Source organism: Urocitellus parryii, chromosome 1, assembly GCF_045843805.1.
Source record: "Urocitellus parryii isolate mUroPar1 chromosome 1, mUroPar1.hap1, whole genome shotgun sequence".
Lineage (NCBI taxonomy): Eukaryota > Metazoa > Chordata > Mammalia > Rodentia > Sciuridae > Urocitellus > Urocitellus parryii.
This window is the reverse complement of record NC_135531.1, coordinates 158,495,825-158,502,673: the sequence shown is the minus strand read 5'-3', so window position 1 is coordinate 158,502,673 and position 6,849 is coordinate 158,495,825. Positions and strand designations below refer to the sequence as shown.

Here is a 6,849-nt window from a genome sequence, read left to right as displayed (position 1 = left end):
TGAGTCAGGACCCCAACACCGAGGGACATTCCCCAGCCTGCAGTCAGAGCCCCGCTCAAAACCCAGCAGTGCCGTTCCCCTGCACTCGGCCCTGCCCACCGCGTCTCTAGCCTGGCTCCTTCACATTGTCTCAGAGGAGTCCTGCCTTGGCCTCTGAAGGGGACTCTGGGGGTAAACGAAGAGGGACAGTCTCGTGCCACAGACAGGAAGAATCTCTAGGAACACTTCACCCCGTTTCATCTCTCTGAGCCTCAGGTGACTAACCTGCAGAACCGGGACCATCACGAGACCTACCTCCAGGGGGGTGTGAATAAAGGGGACACCTAATGAGGTCCCGCTGGCTACACAGGGGGTGGATGAGGACCGGGAAGGCCTCTGACTGAAGGACAAGCGCGTCCCCCTCGTGTACATTTAAAGGATGCCGAAGTGATCGGAGGACACCCTGATGACCAGGGAAACAGGATGAAAAAGGATTTGGTGAGCTGGACGTGCGTGCACACACCTGTGATTCCAGCTGTCTGGGAAGCCGAGGCAGAAGGGTCACAAGTTCAAAGCCAGCCTGGGCAACTTGGTGAGAACTTGTCTCAATATTAATAATAATAAGGGACCGGGGCTGGGGCTCGGTGGCAGAGCACTTGCCTCACGCCCATGAGGCACTGGGTTTGATCCTCAGCACCACATAAAATAAATACATAAGTAAAACAAAGGTATTGTGTCCATGTTCAACTAAAAGAATTTAAATAATAATAGTAATCATAAAAAGGGCTGGGATATGGCTCAGGGGTTAAGCGCCCCTAGGTTCAATCCCCAGTGCCAGAAAAAGAGGGGACGGTGAAGGCTTGGCGGCTCTGCCTGAGTGTCACCTGATGGTAGCACCTAGCTGAGTCCCTCTCCAGGAATTGCCCTCAGCTGAAATGAGCTGCTTCCCTCCAGGTTCTGCTCCTTTCTGGGGACAGGTAACCCCGTGGGACTACAGAGACCCTCATCCCCAGAGGCTGGCCAGTCAGCCCTGCTCTCCTTCCCCGGGAGGACTCCCTCCCCAGCCTGCAGCGAGGCCCTCAGAACCTTCCACGACCTTCTGTGGGTGAAAGGGAAGGTGCCGCAGCTCAGCGCTCCTAACTCAGGACAGGTTGAGGAAGGTGGTTGTCACGACAGAGTGGGAACATGACTGTCACCCAGGGTCATCGATGCAGTGGACACAGAGAGTAAGAGGCTGCCAGCCATTTACCGCAAATTCAAGGAGAAGCTCGGGAGCCAGACGCCCTCCCTGGAGACGGAAGGGCCTCCCCGTCCCCCAGGCCCCGAGCTCCTTGTGACTGAGCTGCCAAGGAGGCCAAATCCTTGATGCCAACTCAGATTCTGCTTGGAAGGAGGGCAGCCTGCAGATGGGCTTGGGGACATCTGGATCAATGTACTCTTCAGTCCGTGGACTCCTGGGTGCTGTGGCCCACCACCCCCTTGTAGCGGGGAGCATTCCCCTCCTGTCTGAAGGAGACGCAGAGGCCTCCACTCTGAAAGACAGGACCCACCTCACTCAGAATCGACCCCCGTCTCCTTCCTGGCCACCAGACCTACGAGGGCTGATGGTACCCCGACCTACGCAAGAGGCACGAGGATGGCTACGGGACAGGAGGGACTCTGCAAACTCAGGCAAGCAGCTCCCAAAGCAGCTGCCGTGTGTCTCCGGCTACAGCAAACTGACATGGCCAGGCCACCAGACCTAGGCACTGCTACCTTGCCGCAGTCTGGCTGGGCACAAAATAAACGGGAGGTCACGAGCCACTTGTAGGATCAAACAGGAACTACTTTATTGCCCGAACCTAACGGGAACTCTCTAGAACTCCCCGGAAACTCCACGGGAATCAACGGGAACTCAAAAGTAGTGGGCACCTGAGGTAGCAGGAGCCCCATTGCCGGACAGCAGAGGTTTATATACACAACTGAATACACAGCTTGTTTCAATTTAGCATCATCCAGTTACAGCAATCAGTCATTATCTTAATAATTATACACAGCCTCACTTAATTATCATCTTAATGGCTCGCTGGCGTCACCTCCCAACCACTCCTTCTGGCAAAATGCCAGGCGCTATCCCAACTTGGCTGTGGCTCTCAACACTACCTCTGTTAGGAAGAAGGACCAGAAGGCATTTGTGTTGATGTGGGGTGGACAGCGGGCTTCCCAGGGCTTAGTTAATCCCCTGACCTCTGTCGCAATGCACTCCAAAGACAGCAATGCACTCCAAAGACATGTGGGCACCCCGACGCCACACAGAACATCCCCCCAGCCCACTCTATTAAAAAGCCTTAATTTAACTACTTTAGTTGATTAAATAACAGGTCTCCTGCAAGGATGTTAGAGACCTTAAGAGACACACGCTTTACAGAGAAGAAGACTGTAAGACCAGGGGCCACCATGTCAGGGGTGGCTCAGGGGCCTGGAGTACAGGGTGCGCCAAGTCAGCCCCCTCTAAACTAGGAAGGAGCTCACTGCGCCCACAGCTGCCACCGTGGAGAGGGAAGCACAGTGCCTGGTGGGGCTCGCAGGGGGACAGAGAGAGAGTGGGAGAGAGACACTGTGGGGACAGAAGGGCTCATTGGGAACTGGGCTCTTCAGACTCACAGAGTGTAAGGTCAGGAGGGCCCAGCAAGAAATCCCACAACCAGACAGGGCCGAGGGCGAACGGGGCAGCAGGAGGAAGCAGACCCCCACATATCCCCTCTCAGGGTCACCACCCGACCTGAGCTTCCAGCCTGAAGTGCCCTGGAGCTGCCGGTTCAGCCTCACCAAGACCCCAAATGGAAAGAGCCTGAGGCGGAGGCGGCAGACTGGCAGGGAACTAGGGAGCTGTAATGTCACCTTCACTGTCACAGAGGCATGTTCAGCCGGCCCTCGGCAGAGTAGGGTGTCATGGGGCCTCAGAGAGAGCCCCTCTGACTTCCACTCCAGGTCCTCGTAGCCCTGGGGCCAGGAAACTCTGCTCCCTGCTCTGGGAGACACCAGCTGGCTGGTCACCAGCCTCAGCCAATGCCCCCAATCCCTTCCCACACTGCCTGTCCAGGGAGGGACTTTCTGAAGCACAGCCCTACCCACTGGCCACACGTCCCTCATGGTGTTCAGAGTGGAGCCCAACCCCTCACAGACTGCACAGTTGACCGTCACCTTGAGCCTGTTGCTGTCACCTTCTACCACTCAGCCCTGCTTTGCCCCAGCACACACACATTCACTCTCACACACTCACACACTTACATACACACACTCATGCACGCACTCACACACACAGTCACACACACTCATGCACACATTCACACACTCACTCATACACACACTCACACTCATGCACAACACACACTCACACTCACACACATACTCACACACACACTCACACACACACCCCGCTGGTTCTCTGTGCTCCAGCCACTCTGAACTCCTTTGGTTTCCAGAATATTCTGAGCATCACGTTCTCTCTTCTGAGTCCCAGGCTTGATGGTCTCTGGGTGAAATACCCTTCCCCACCACACCCAGTCTCTGCATTCCTCAGAGGCTGAGCTTAGGGTCTGTCCCTTCCAGGCGGCTTACCCACGGGCACCAGGGATGGGCTAAGTGGCCCTCACTACTTCTGCAGCTCCCAGCCCCCTGTGCCCTCCACTCTGAGAAGCTGCAGGGACCAGCGCTGTAAACCCCGCTGTGGTGCACTTTGAAACACACCAACATCTGTATTCGTGGACACTCTCCAGAGAAACAGGACCATAGTATATAGAGGTACATCGGGAGTGATCCTGAGGGGTTCAGCACGTGACCACGGAGTAGAGACGTCCCTCCATCTGCCACGGGCAAGCTGGAGGCCCAGGAGATCCAGTGTTGCCGTTCTAGGCCAAACCCAAAGGCCTGAGGGGAACCCACGGTGTTAGTCTGAGTCCAGGCTCTGGGAAACAAGGGGGCCAGGACTGTAGGTCCTGGTCCACGGCCAAAGGCGCAAGAACAAAGCACACCGCTGTCTGAGGGCAGGAGGAGAAGGACGCCCCAGGTCCAAGGAGACAGTAGAACCCACCCTCCTCCACCATGTTGTTCTGTTTGGGCCCCCCACTCAGGGGATGAGGCCACCCACCTTGGAGAGCGCAGTCTTCTCTGCTCAGTCTACTAATTCAGACGTTAATCTCTTCCAGACAGACACAGACACAGCTGGAAATAATGCTTCACCAGCTATCTGGTCATCTCTTAGCCCAGTCAACTTTACATAGAAGATTAATGATCCTAAACTGCTAACCCAAATTCAGCCCAAATCTGCTCTTTGACTTCATCCTTGACTTTGGAAAGCAAATAGCCAAGGGCAATGCCACTGTCATTTCCGGCATCGCCAACCATGCAGTGCCTGGTTCATGTGGTCACGTGGCTTTCCCATCACTTGCAACTGCTCTTGCAACTTTAGAGCTACATCCAAGGCACGCTCTTCCTTATTGTTGGTCTCTGGACCATCTAACTCTCTTTCCAGCACAATTTTATTTTATGAACAGCCCTGGAAGATAAGCACAGTGTTTTTCTCCAGAGCAAAAGGCACATCTGTCTGCTGTGCACTATAACAAGGAAAGTATCTTCCTCCAGGGCAAAATGCAAGCCGATCCCTGCCTATCACAGAGGATTCAGTCCTCTTGGCTCAGATCCCTGGGCTTTGACACTGACCCACTGCATGGGCCTCCTCCTGGGTCCCTCCACATCAGCCCTATCAGAGAAGGTCACCTGCCTGCTATGCTGTAATTTTGTCCTTTGTCTCTGTCCTTTGTGTCTGCCAGCACCGTGATGCCCACAGGCTAGCTGGTTAGCTGGTGAGTAGGGTACAAACTCCAGCCCTTCAGAGCTCCTGGTGACAGTCTATTGGAATATGAAGACAGAGCATACCTGGTCTGGCTCCACGGGAAACTGGCTCTGAGACCTGAGGACCCGTCCAGGGCACTCAGGCAGAAGAGATGACCCCTTGGCTGCCTCTCCCAGTCTGGGCAAGGAGGTGGGGACAAAGAAGTTTCCAGAGCAGCCCTCTGGCCTGACATTTCTCTTCCCAGTCTGCACATGGGCCCTCTCCAAGGAGGGCTGCAGTTAAACCCCCTGAACAGGAACACTGAGGCTGGGACTTGGCAGGGAACAGGCGGGGGCAACACCCAGCAGAGGTGAGGTGCTCCCCGGCTGGGGCACCACCTTCTGCGCTTTAACCATGATGCAAATGGCCATTTGCAGCCAGGTGGATGGGGCGGAGCAGATGGCTGAGACGCCCAGAAGCCTGCTCTGAATTCACAGCAGACCTCTGGGGGCTGGAAAGCCAGGGGCTCTGTCTCCTTCCACGAGGAGAAGGTGGAGGCATTTAAGGAGAAAGGCAGGGAGGGCTCGTCCCCGCTGGGCACCCACTACGCATCAGGGACAGGCTACGAGGAAGGGCCTCTTGGCATGGCCCAAGCTCCTGTCCTTCCTCTGCCAACTCCACACTCCAGGGCCACCACATGCAGGGTTCTGGTCACATCCGCAGGCTCTGATCAACACAGATCATAAGAGCAATGGCCTGAAATATTCCAGAAGAGTCGATGAGCTCTCGGGAAGAGAATATTTGGGGTCCTGGGGGCCATACGAGCCCTGCTGTGAACAACTCAATTCCACCATGGATGTGGTTGAGCTCCAACCAAACCGTATTTTTATCTATAAAATAGATTTTTTTCTGGACTGGATTTGGCCCCCAGCCCATACTTGGCCAACTCAAATGTCAGAGTAAAGGTACAACACATTGTAGCCTGTTTAAAATATTCAACACTGAACAAATTAAAGAGTTTTAACCTCCACAAAATACAAGATATTCCTAAGAGACTTAGGACTTCTTAAAACGTCAATCTATAAAACACTATAGGACACACTGTATGGTGAGACCTGTCTTCTCTTATTTACCTTAAGATGATTCTGAGGCAATAGTAGGTGATCAGTGAGCTTTGATTTCAGATGAACAATGAATAGGGTGGTGCTAAAATACACAGTACTTGGTTATCTTTTTTTTTTTTTTTAAACCTTTACATAATGACATACATAAAATTTACTGCATCTTTTGTTCTTCCATTTGTAGGCTGGGGATAAATGAATAGAATAACATTTTCTATCCAATCATTTCCCCTAGCCAGTTTCCATGTTCCAAAGTTTAATTAACAGAACAGGGAAGATACCCTGAACTGAACTCAACACTTTGGAAGTACTTGGTTATCTTAGATTTCAGGTCAACAATGCAGACTGTTTTAGTGTACCTCCCAGGATACACATGTATATCCTGGGATATCATTTTTATTTATTTGTTGTTTATCTGACATCGAATTTACCTGATGCCCTATATTTTTATTTGCTAAGTCCAGCAATCCTGTAAGTGTGTGCAATTCACTTGAAGAGAATGTTGAAAGTCTGAACCCAGCGTGGTGATGCACAACTGTAATCCCCTTGGCTCCAGAGGCTGAGGCACGAGGATGCCATGCTTAAGGCCAATCTCAGCGACTTATTGAGACACTGTCCTAAGAGAAAACACAAAAGGGTTTGGAGACATAGGTCACTGATGGCTCAATCCCCAGTACCAAAGGAAAAAGAAAAAAAAGAAAGTCTATATCGGCAGCACTTTGTGATTGTAGGGCCAGGGCCAAATGGATGGTTCCTGAACGCCCCGCTACCGCCCACTAAAGCCTTGGAACCAGAGCAGAAAAGTCACCTTCCAGGCACGTGGATCGAGGTCCACCCAACGTCAGGAACCCAGGAGGTTCAGGGCAAATCGAAGTCTTGGTTCTACCCCACCATCTGCAGAGCAATCTCCCAGCTGCCAGGCAGGTGACACTAACC

General features: G+C 53.0%; 1 non-coding gene across 1 annotated transcript; it reads right to left on the bottom strand.

Moving 5' to 3' along the window:
* Positions 1-6,089: 6,089 nt before the first annotated feature.
* LOC113191566 (small nucleolar RNA SNORA36 family) lies at positions 6,090-6,220 on the bottom strand. Its single transcript, XR_003301908.1, has one exon. It is a non-coding gene; the product is annotated as a small nucleolar RNA SNORA36 family (small nucleolar RNA).
* Between the last annotated feature and the right edge of the window lie 629 nt (positions 6,221-6,849).